Raw genomic sequence first — 12,763 nt, forward strand, 5'->3', positions numbered from 1 at the left:
TCCGTTTAGCGCTATCCGAATCCATCCGATAGCTAATCGGATGCGGATGCGGATATAGCACTATCCGAGCTGAATCTGATCCATTTACAGCCCTAATAGTGATGCCTCAAACCATGAACAGATAAGCATCAAGACTTTTTTGCCTTGACTATTTATAAAAGTGACAAAATTGATGACCGAAAGTGAACTTAGATTTGTCAATTATCAATTTCGTGGAAACTACGCGTAAATGATATTGAAATTTATTTCATAAGCAGAACTTTGCTCCTTTCCTCTTTGTGTTACCTCTTCTTGTTCCAATTCCACTTCCTCTTCCTCTTCCAATCGATGTTACTATGTTAAAACATAAAATTACTCCTTTCCTCTTTATGGGTTCCCTGATTCCTCCTCCTCATCCTTCTCCTCCATCAAACAATCTGAAGTTACAAATCGATGTTATTATTTTTAGTGGATTTTTTTTTTTTTTTTGATATGTGTTTGCCATTTATTTTACATTTTCAAATTATTTAAAATAATTACATAAAATGTTATTCTAAGGCAATCCATTTTATATGATTGTAAGAATCATGTATCGACATGGGATCCACAAATTTCGAACATTATATTTTTCATATTTAGTAGTGGAATGAGGAAGTACCACGAAATCTAAATTATGTGTTTCATATGTAAAAACCTATAAATGAAACCAATGCGAAGTAATTAATTTAAGGACATATATTTACTATCTGTAAAGTGGACCTATAAATTATTATTATTATTTTTTTTTACCAAAAAAATAAAAGTGGAAAATTAAGAAACAGTAAGAAACCGCCACAAAAACTTTTCAATAGCAATGGTGGTTAATTTACCACTTCTAAATCTATTTTATGTTGTCACTTTTAGTGGCGATCAGTCCCAGTTCCATACATAAAGTTACGTGTAAGTCGTACAATATATTTATACCAGATAGAGATGCAAAAACTTGGGAATTTCCATTTCATACAAAATAAGCTAAACAAACAAATATGTACTTGCATTTTGGGAGGAAAAAATGATCAATGAAATCTGTACCCAAACTTAATTACAATCCACAAAAATAAGGATTCAACAATTCTTGATAATTCCAAATGAAATATATTGGTCAACATTGTCTGCTGAATCACCTCCAATAAAGCAAACAAAGAAAGGTGAGTGACCAACTCTTTCCACCCCCTGCATCAGCATTATTAGAAAAAAAAGTGAAAGTGAAAGTGAAAGTGAAAGTGAAAGGAGGAAAGCAACAACTCTTTCTAAAATGACTAACAAAATGGCTCATTCACTATCCATTAAAAGCAAACAAAGAAAGGTAATGGTTATGCTCTCAGTAGAAAACACAAAACTGAGGCATCAATCTGACACAACTCTAAAGTTGAGTAGTTGAGTCAACAGATTAAAGTCTCTCAGTTGCCCTCATTCTTTTATAAATGTTCAGATACATACATAAAGTAGACAAAGGATTTTCATTCATAGCATGTACAGCAAAAGATAGATATCCTAATATTGTCAAAGAAACAACCACAAACTGAGATTTTAAAGTGGCTCCTTTAACCCAATGACTTCTATGAGAATTGGAGAGCTTATTTCTATGAAGGACATTAGCCTGAGATTTTACAATGGAGTATTTTAATGACCATAGTTTCAAATCTTTCCTGTATATATCAACAACTCCTTTCGGCCAGCAACTATGATAGACTGTGAACACTTGGAACCTTGACATCAGTCAAAATTCAGCTATTGCATCACGGGAACATCTCCACCGCATACTGGAAGATTCTACTCGTGAAATCTCCACCCATTACGAGTGGCTATACAGCCTATATGACTAGAGAATAGTGTCTCTACTGACAATCGTTTGGTGCATATGTTATATAGGAAAGTGATGAAAATCAATAGTACATGGGAAATCCTACTAAATTCAATTGGCAAAAGAAATGCAATCTCATTTGAAATTCTCATACACAAATGGAACAAGAAAGAATCACATCAAAATTGTGATGAAAGATCACCCACCTAGAAAAATGTCATGGTTGATTTGAGTAATTTCTCAAGCATTCCATCTGCCAGCTGTTATGCGGAGAAACATGTTCGTGGGTTGGAATATATTGCTGCAAATTAAAAAGCAGAAGAATCAAAATTAAGATGCATAAATTTTTAAGAAATACAAGTAGGTCATTAAATCACCTCCATTCTTACTAGCAGTTCTTTTGCAGTGTGGAATTGATATAACTATATGCTGAGCAGTCGGCTTAATGAAACCTTCCCAAAACATTGTCAAATAATGCAAGCAAAGAATTGCAGTAGCCATCAACATTTAATAAATTAGCCAATCTGTCCATACATATTACCAAATCATCACATCAATTTGTTTGTTTTACCAACCTGAACACCCTTCCCAACCCAATCCAAAATGTTCTTGACACAAAAAGTTGGAGCCCTATTGGTTTATTGTGAATTCCAAGTTGTGACCATATTATCATCTCCATGGTTCATTAAGGGCGTACCCAGTGCACGAGGCTCTCGCTATTGCAGGGTCTGGGGAGGGTCATAATGTATCTGGAAGGAGAACTATATATATATATATAGATTTACGTTCCAAGGAGATCAAACTGGAAACATTATTGCCAAAAAGAGAAGAAAAGTCATAGCCTTAAGCAGTTCACATTCACCTAAACATTTACATTTCAAATGAAAAGAACTCTTTGGTTACTTGCCAGGAAGAGCAATAAAGGCATCCACTTGTCGGCCATTTCAGCTTTTCGCTCATGCATGTCTGAAACAGTTTTCACTTCTCCCACTCTTTGTCTACATATCTGTCAAGGACTCCATATAATCCAGGTTTCTACCTCAAAACTATCTCAATTAGTCAAATGAAAGCTTCTGGTTGCCCTGAAGATTGAACCTTACTTCTCTTGGAGACCAACCGATGTAAGGATCAGTGTGCTCTGAGCTTTATAACTTAAAAGCAACACATAAAACTACATAGCATAAAAGTAGTGCAAATGATAAGGATTAGCGTTTTTAAGTGCTTGATTCTAAAATTGTATTTTATACCACGTCTTAAAGAATAGATGTAACAAGAAACTCTATGGTGCGCTCTCTAGTTTTACAATGCAGTCTTTCAGTTTTAATGAACTGGCTTCAGAAGAACTAAACTAGATATCCCCTTATATTAGTCTATGAAGGCCTCAAGACATGAAGTATGGCAGTTTAACAGATACCAAACAAGTGACAATCAACCCACACACACACACACATGCAGAAATTAAAACCGAGAAGACCAGAAATGCATTGATTGAATTACTGACTTAATCTACTTACCCAAGAACATGGCAACCTCCATCATAAACTCTCTGAGAAATCTAACCCATCAACCCAACACTGCCTCCTCCATACCATTAAATATATTGCAAACCTAAATTGAATAATATGAAATAATGAAATCAATCTGAATAATTATTTCCTACAACCTAACAAACACATTCTAGGAAAGGAAAGAAGAAAGTGCAACAGAGTAAATAACCAACCAATCTGAACAATTATCTCCTACAACCTAACAGTCACATTCTAGGAATGGAAAAGGAGAAAGTGCAACAGAGCAACTAACCATTACTCAGGTCGTCAAAATCAATGAGGAATGCGAGAAAATCCATTAAGTGAGAGAGAAAATAGAAACCCATTTGTAGAAACATAGCAATGTCAATCAAAGGAGGAATATACTTTCTTAGAGAACGAAAAGAAATAGAAAGAGAAAGGGAAATCAACTAGTGCATTTCCCAATTAATGAGCAACATCACTAAAGACTTTTCTGTTGTCAGCATTGCTACCGCAGAAGAAACAGACTCTCTTGAATTTGCTTTATGTATTTCCTTCCTTTTACATGATTTCAAAAGGGTTTCAATCAATTGCAACCCATGAGACAGAAATCTTTCACTTGGTTACCTGGTTTTCAAACAAGAAGAAAAAAAAAAATACAAAAAAAAAGCAAAAAACAAAACAAAAAGAAGTGAAGAAGACTAAGGAGTGAATAGGAAACCAACCCTCAGGCCTCAAGGCTCAAAGACAATCTTAGTTCCTCCTGAATCGGAAGACTCATTTCACATATTGGAGTCTCTTTATTATGTTTTACCAGGAGAAGTTGAGAGAATGAAAAGGCAACAGGGGTGACATCGAGGAGTGGAAGGGTTCTGTTGCGATTGCGAAGGATGAGAATTCTATCTTCGGCAAGAAGAGTGAAAATTTTACGGACAATTCAGGAAGAAAATTTGTCAAAGCTTTTTCTGGGAAATGATCCTGTTAAATTTCCTCCAATATGTAAATTTTACAAAGTTCAAAACAAACAGGGGAAAAGCCCTGCTCTACAACTCAAGTCTGCATATGGTTTCCAGTATTGGTGTGTCTAACTTGTGTTGTCTAGGTAACGAGACCTTGGTCAAACAGTAATGAGAACCCATTGGCAGGACACCAGATTTGGCTAATCACTGTGCCAGTGCATGAGGTGCAAGCGATTGAGGACAAAAAAATTAGTATTAAACATGTCTACCAAAAAATAGTCCTCAATCCATCTTCATAAATATGAGAACCAATTTAGTACTCATAACTGCTGAGAATTGTCCTTACTGTTTGCAAAATTACATAGTTCTTTTCAAACCAAGACTACATTGTGTAGGGTTTATGCAAGTGATTTTGGGCCTTGAAGGCAGATATGGGTTCATTGATGGATAGACTGAACATGGGTTCTTGAGTTTAACTAATGAGTTAGTTTGAACATGGATGAAAGTAATGGGGGCTGGACAAGGAGTTGACCACCTTAATGAGCTTGGGTGGTCAAGTATGCAACTGCATAAAAAAACAACCGCATTGTCATTTTGTTGTGAGCTATTTGATTGAAAGTTTCCTTTTGAAACTTCAGGATAAACTAAACTACCAATCTCCTAAGAAATAGTCTATAAATTCAATGAGGTCTAGTCCAACAAAAAGGTAAATAAAACAAAGTTAAAAAGCTACCAAGAAATATTTAGTCAAAATTTAATTGATTAATAAGAAATTTTCAAAGTTTTTAGAACTACTGGCAGTCAAATATTCAGAACCATGTTATGTTACCAGTAAAAAATATCAGAACCACATTATGGATAATACATGAAAGGGGCGGAATCACAATTTACTCAGTATTTACAGATGGTCTCATCTCAATCACAAGTCACAAAACAATTGGAGATATACCCTCAATAAAGTTTGCCCAAAAAAAAATTAAATATCAGTACCCACAACTCAAAAATTGCTGTCAAATAATCTTTGCTTCTAAGATACCTCATATCTAGAAGAATTACTTAAAAATGATATGACACGGAAGGGCAAATTTACATATTCAATCATAGAATTGAGAAACCCCAGCAGGAAATCCTTTCATAAGGAAGATGCAGAGAGAGAGAGAGAGAGAGAGCTTACCAGTTTCTGTGACCCTTGTAGCTCAATGGCGATGTCTGAAAACTTCAATCATTCAAAGTCTCCTCAAAGAGAAATCCAGTATCTAAACTCAGAGCTGTAACTTGAGAGGAAATAAAGTTCAGACAACCAGAACAGTATGCAGAAATAACACACAAAGAGAGTGTGAGATAGGAGAGAAGAAGACTGAGCCAACGATAGAATCAAAGTGAGAATTTTATTACTGGCTATGATGTATTTATATAAGTAAACAGAAGTACAAGTTAATAGAAAAAGGAAATTCAACTTAGACTAGGAAACTAACTAAAAATAAACAACTTATCACTACAAAGGACTCTCTCAAGATGGAAACAACTTCCAATCGTTAGTTAAACAATACACTACTGCTGGCTATAGGAATGGGTCCAATAGGGGTGCACACGACACCCTATAGGACCAACTACAATATCTCAACACTCCCCCTCAAGCTGGAATATACAAATCACACATGCCCAGTTTGAATAAACACTTCTGGAATGCAGGACCAAAGAGGGACTTAGTAAATAAATTGTTGAGATGTGTTACCCAATATTATAAGGGTACTTTTGGTATTTTATTTATGCTTTATGTATGTACTTTTGAACAAGGGTAGAGTTGTAATTTGGGCCGTGACACTGTTCACGCGAACAGTGCCGTGAACAGTGTTTTCCTTTGTAATCTCTTTTATTATTATTATTATAAATAGAGAGCTTGACTGATCTCATTGATCAATCAAGCCATTCACAAAATTCCTGTTTTGTTAACATAGTATCAGAGCCAAATCAACTCTGATCGATTTTTTCAAAACCCACCACCCTCCCCTCATTCGAACTTCATCCATTCCCACCCTCTCTCTCGATCTTCTCTTCTCTTCTTCTTTTGGTTTTTTTTCCCACATTAGGGCAGCAATGATCTAGATGCTGCCCCAACTACCCCACATTCTTCCACCACTTTTTTAGATCGATGGAGGCTGCAGGACTGCCTGCGATTTGAAGAAGTTCTGTTTTTTTTGAAGATCAAGCCTCCCTACCAATTTCGGCTGCTTCTTCCCTTGGAGAACCTTCTTCAGCTACTGCTCTCAGCCTCCATTCTCTTCATCTACAGGTTTGAAGACCCCTCCCCCTTATCGATCTCTCTTTTCAGGGTGTTTTCAAAACCCTGACACTAATCGATATTGGGGTTTGGGCTGCTGGTTCTTGCTGCCTCTGATTGGCACCTTTGCTGCTCTTATTCATCATCATTCCCTGCCTCAAATCTGGGAATCTTGGCTTCCTTACAGCCCCTCTATCCTGCAATCGATTTCTGCCTATATCGATTCTAGGGTTTTTTTGGGTTTTTTGTGGAAGGTTGCTACTTATTGAAGACTCTGGTTCTTGGCTACCATGACTGGTTCTGATTCTTCTTCAGCCTCTTCTGGCATTGATGGACAACCCAGGACTGATTTGCTGCCACTTGCTGCCCCCATCAAACTTGATGGCTCCACCTACCTGAAGTGGTCTCAGTCAACCTATCTGACAATAACTGGCCGTGGCCTTACTGGCCATCTTCTCGGGACAGCTTCAAAACCTGCAGAAGAAGGTGCTCCACTCAACAAGTGGTTATCTAATGATGCAATGGTGATGTCCTACCTGATTCACTCTATGCAGGGGGATATCTCCGATAATTTTCTGCTACTGGAAACAGCCCAGGCTATATGGAGTGGTGCTAAAGAGACTTACGGTCGCACTGGGAATGATGCACAGGTCTATGAGATTAGAAAAAAGGCCAATGGGACTGCCCAACAGGACCTCTCTGTTTCGAAGTACTATGCTGCCCTCAAGAACTTATGGCAGCAATTGGACCACTACTCCGACTATCAGTCCTCCACTGCTGCAGATCTGGCTGCCTATCGCAAACACGTTGACAAAATACGTGTTTATGATTTTTTGGCTGGCCTAAATATGGAGTTTGATCCTATTCGGGTTCAGGTACTTGGCCAGTCTCCGTTTCCCACTCTGGAGCAAGCCTTTGCCATGGTTCATATTGAGGAATCTCGTCGGACTGCCATGTTGCATTCCTCTACTGTTGATCGATCTGCCTTGCAAGTTGCTTCCAATGTTTCCTCTTCTACCACTACTGATGGTGGTACTACTGCCCAGAAAGGCCCAGTCAAGTGTGAACACTGCCACAAGCTCTACCATACTAAAGCTCAATGCTGGAAGCTCCATGGGAAGCCTGCTGATTATGAAGAAAAAAGAGGCCGTGGGAAGTCCAAACCCAAGGCTCATATTGCTGATTTTGTACCTATTGCTGCTACTGCCCCTTCTTCTGATATTGGGCTTACTCAGGATGAACTTCTAGCTTTCCGTCGCATGCTTCAGGCCTCTTCTGCTGCTCCCACTACGCCACCTGCACCTGCTGCCAATCTTGGTTCTCACTTTGCCTCAGGTATTCCAGTCAATAGTCTGTGTGCATCGGCTATATCCACTCCTTGGATTATTGATTCCGGTGCTACAGACCATATGACTGGCTCATCCCATGTGTTTCATTTTTATTCTCCTTCTTCTGGCCAAGACAATGTTTGAGTCGCTAATGGCTCCCTTTCTCCTATTAATGGGAAGGGTTCCATACGCTGCTCTCCTACCCTTTCCTTAAAATCTGTTTTGCATGTTCCTTCATTTTCTACCAACCTTATCTCTATTAGTAGCCTTACTAGAGATCTGAACTGCAAACTGACATTTTTCCCTTCTCATTGTGTTATACAGGATCTGGAGACGGGGCGCACGATTGGGGCTGGTAAGATGCAAGGTGGTCTCTACGTCCTCGACACGGGTCAGCCTTCTCCATTGCATTCTGCTTCCTCTACCGCTCATCATTTACAATCCACCTCGTCACCTGACCTTCATCTCTGGCACTATCGGCTTGGTCACCCATCTATTAGTACCTTAGCTTTTTTGTTTCCAGACTTACTAAAAAATTGTAATCGGAATGAGTTTTTATGTGAGGCTTGTGTTTTGGCCAAACAGACTCGTTCCAGTTATTCTTCATTAAATAAAAGAAGTGAGTTTCCATTTTCTTTGGTTCATTCTGATGTGTGGGGCCCTGCCCGTTGTAATTCCATTTTGGGTCATAGATGGTTTGTCTCCTTTATAGACTGTTATACTCGTACCACTTGGGTTTACCTGATGAGTCATAAAAGTGAGGTCTTCCGTTGTTTTCAGTTGTTTCATCGTATGGTTCAGACCCAATTCAATGCCACATTGCGGATTTTACGCAGTGATAATGGCAGAGAATACTTGGAGGGTCAGTTCCAACAGTGTTTGGCTACCCATGGTATTGTCCATCAGACCAGCTGTGTTGACACACCTGCCCAGAATGGGGTTGTTGAAAGGAAAAATTGACATCTCCTTGAAGTAGCCCGGGCCATTATGTTTGCACGGTAGGTCCCTTCTCAATACTGGAGTAATGCCATTCTTACAGTTGCTTACCTCATAAACTGCGTGCCTACCCGTGTCTTTGATGGTCGTTCCCCCGTTGCTCTCCTTCAGGGTTCATCATCCTTTGTGGTTCCTCCCAAAATATTTGGTTGTGTCTGCTATGTCCGCAATCATCATCCTCATGGGAAATTTGATCCACGGAGCATTCGATGTATTTTTCTGGGCTATTCTGCAACCCAGAAAGGATACAAGTGTTATCGTCCCCCTACTCGCCATACATTTGTCTCTATGGATATTGTCGTCCATGAATCCTTGCCATACTATTCCCAAACACCTCTTCAGGGTGAGCAGGATCAGGTTTTTTAAGACGTGTCTGTTAATGTGCTTTGGGTACTGTTCACGTGAACAGTGTCGTGAACAGTACCGTATACTATTCACGTAAACAGTGACATGAACAGTACCTTATACTGTTCACGTGAACAATAACTAGAAGATGAGAATTGTTAATCAGGGGTAGTTTGGGAATTTTTCTTGTGTGTTAGCTCTACCCTATTATTAATAATATTGGTGAAGAGGGGAGAATAATTTCATTCGATAGTTCTCCCCAAAGGATTACAACCACTTCTCTTCTTCTTCATCTTCTTCCTCTCCGTCTTCTCCATTAAATCTAGGCTCCTATTCAGGGGGAGCCCTTTGTAACTTTAGCTCCTACAGTGGTTTCTCATCAGGGGGGCGTAGACCAGTCAGTCAAATCCCTGTTGATAAAGTATATACCTGGGAGCGCACAGGACAGGTTGAGACTGCCACTACCACCATACCACCTCTACAATCGTCTGCACCTTTCAGACCCTGCTACTTCACCTAGTAAGGATCCTTCTCTTGATTTACCTATCGTTGTCCGTAAAGGCGTTAGGTCATGCACCCAACACCCCATCTCCAATGTTGTTTTCTATGATGCTTTATCTCCTTCCTATCATGCATTTGTTTTTTCTCTTCCTCTGTTTCTATTCCTCGGATGGCGGAGGCGATTGAATCCAAGGAAGCAGCATGATGGAAGAAATGAGCTTACTTAAAAATGAGACATGGGAGCTAGTTGTTCTTCCTTGGTAGAGACCGTTGGGTGCAGTGAGTATTTGTTGTCAGAAGCGATGGACAGTGGATAGATATAAAGCCAGGCTTGTGGCCAAAGGCTCACTCGGACTTATGGGATCGACTACTAGGAAACATTTGCCCCTGTTGCAAAGTTGAACACTGTTAGATTTTTACTGTCGTGTGCTGTAAATCTTGGTTGGGATCTACAGCAATTGGATGTAAAAAATGCATTCCTACATGGAGAGCTGGAAGAGGAGGTGTATATGGAAGTTCCTCCAGGTTTTTCCTCTGACAAGAATCATGGGAAAGTTTGCAGATTAAAGCGGGCACTTTATGGATTGAAGCAATCACCACGGGCATGGTTTGGTAGGTTTCATAAAGCCATGGTCTCCTATGGATATAGACAGAGTAATGCTGATCACACTTTGTTTATCAAGAGAAAGGGAGAAAAGGTCACTCATCTTATAGTTTATGTTGATGACATAGTTGTGACTGGTAATGATGCAGATGAAGTTTCTCACCTGAAGGCTTTCTTGGGGCGGGAATTTGACATAAAAGATCTAGGACAACTAAGATATTTTCTTGGGATTGAAGTTAGCCGGTCTCCAAAGGGCATCTTTCTCTCCCAAAGAAAGTATGTTCTAGATTTACTATTAGAAACTGGTTTGCTTGGCTGTTACCCTTGTGACACTCCTTTGGAAGCTAATACCGTCTACAAGAGAAGGATGGTGAGCCTGTTGATAAGGGCAGATATCAACGATTGGTGGGAAAACTGATTTACCTCTCCCACACCAGACCAGATATTGCCATTGCTGTGAGTCTAGTGAGTCAGTTCATGCATGATCCCTATTCCACTCATATGGTTGCTGTTCTCCGTATTCTCCATTACTTGAAATCAGCCCCAGGAAAAGGGATCCTTTTGTCTCCTCATGACCATCTTTGCATTGAGGTTTATACAGATGCTGATTGGAGTGGTAACCCAGACAGGAAGTCAACCTCTGGCTACTGTACCTTTGTTGGAGGGAACTTGGTAACATGGCGGAGTAAAAAACAAAATGTGGTGGCAAGATCAAGTGCTGAAGTTGAATTTCGTGCCATGGCCCAGGGTATATGTGAGTTATTGTGGCTTCAGAGTTTACTCCTAGATATCCGTGGGTCTGTTAATCTTCCAATGATGTTGTACTGCGACAACAAAGCAACGATTAGCATTGCCCATAATCCAGTACAGCATGACCGTACCAAGCATATGGAGATTGACAGACACTTCATCAACGAGAAGTTAGAGAGTGGGCAGATTTGTATCCCTTTTGTGAAGTCTGGAGATCAACTAGCTGATGTCTTCACCAAAGGGTTCAGTGGAAAGTTGTTTTATCCTAGCCTAGTCAAGTTGGGTATGTGTGATATCTATGCCCCAACTTGGGGGGAGTGTTGAGATGTGTTACCCAATATTATAAGGGTACTTTTGGTATTTTATTTATGCTTTATTTATGTACTTTTGAACAAGGGTAGAGTTGTAATTTGGGCTGTGACACTGTTCACATGAACAGTATCGTGAACAGTGTTTCCCTTTGTAATCTCTTTTATTATTATTATTATAAATAGAGAGCTTGACTGATCTCATTGATCAATCAAGCCATTCACAAAATTCCTGTTTTGTTAACATAAATCACCCAACTGATCACCAGAAAAAATGAATGGAGTGACAATCAGCTTCTTCAGGACAGCATCCACACAAAGTGACAGTCAACTTCAATATGTATAGTTCTTTTGTGAAACACTGGGTTGCTAGAAATATAGAAGGTATCCCGATTATCACCAAACATCTTCATAGGTTGAGTAACTAGAAAACCCAATTCTTGAAGAAGAGACTTGAAGCCACAGTTGTTTGCTTCTTGCTACGTCATGAGACAAGATAGCTACCAATAAACGTACAATATCCTATGGTAGATCTCCGATCACCATCAACAACAACCCAATTAGCATCTTAAAACCTAACCAGATCAACATTCTGATGTGGACAATAAATGAGCCCCTTTGCTAGAGCCATAGTTGTCACGTCGTCAAGGCGATCCAAGTCGGTGGAGGGGTGTCTAATCAATATGTCGACAAGTCACCCACCATGGAGTTGCCATGGTGATCATGGAGATCATGTTTTATTTTTTATTTTCCCTATTTTTATTGTCATTTAGTATGTTATAATATATACCCTATAATATCAAAAATCAACATGAAAGTGTACTACTATGATTTAATTCATGAAACTGTAATATCCATTTGTGTATATGAAATCATGGATTAGCCTATCAAATATAAAATACTTGGCTAACCTGTTTACTGAAGCTTGATAGCAATAGTCTTTCTTCAGCGTGTGTGATTTGGAGCAAAGCAACCTGAACAAAGTAAAAGGTGTTGAAGATGTGTCTTTCGGCTCCTAGGGGCTAGTGTATCTTAGTTAGGACTAAGAGTACCCTAACCGAGATACACTAACCCCTAGGAGCCAATAGACACATCTTCAACAGGTTAAATACGTATGCACCCCCTAAGTCGTCCAAAAATTCCACCTGCACCCCCTGTTATTCTGACAGTTCCACATGCACCCCTTGCTATTCTGACAATTCTGTGCTTAATAATATTTGGAGTATCTTGCCTTCTATTTTGAGGAGACCCTACCATTGAGGAGATTATGTTACTTGGCTGCCGAATTCTTTGGGCTCCTTTAGCTCTAAAGCTGATTGGGATCTCTTTCGTACTCAGGGTTTATTAGCTCCTTGGAGGAA

The sequence above is a fragment of the Telopea speciosissima genome, chromosome 9 (genome assembly GCF_018873765.1).
Source record: "Telopea speciosissima isolate NSW1024214 ecotype Mountain lineage chromosome 9, Tspe_v1, whole genome shotgun sequence".
Lineage (NCBI taxonomy): Eukaryota > Viridiplantae > Streptophyta > Magnoliopsida > Proteales > Proteaceae > Telopea > Telopea speciosissima.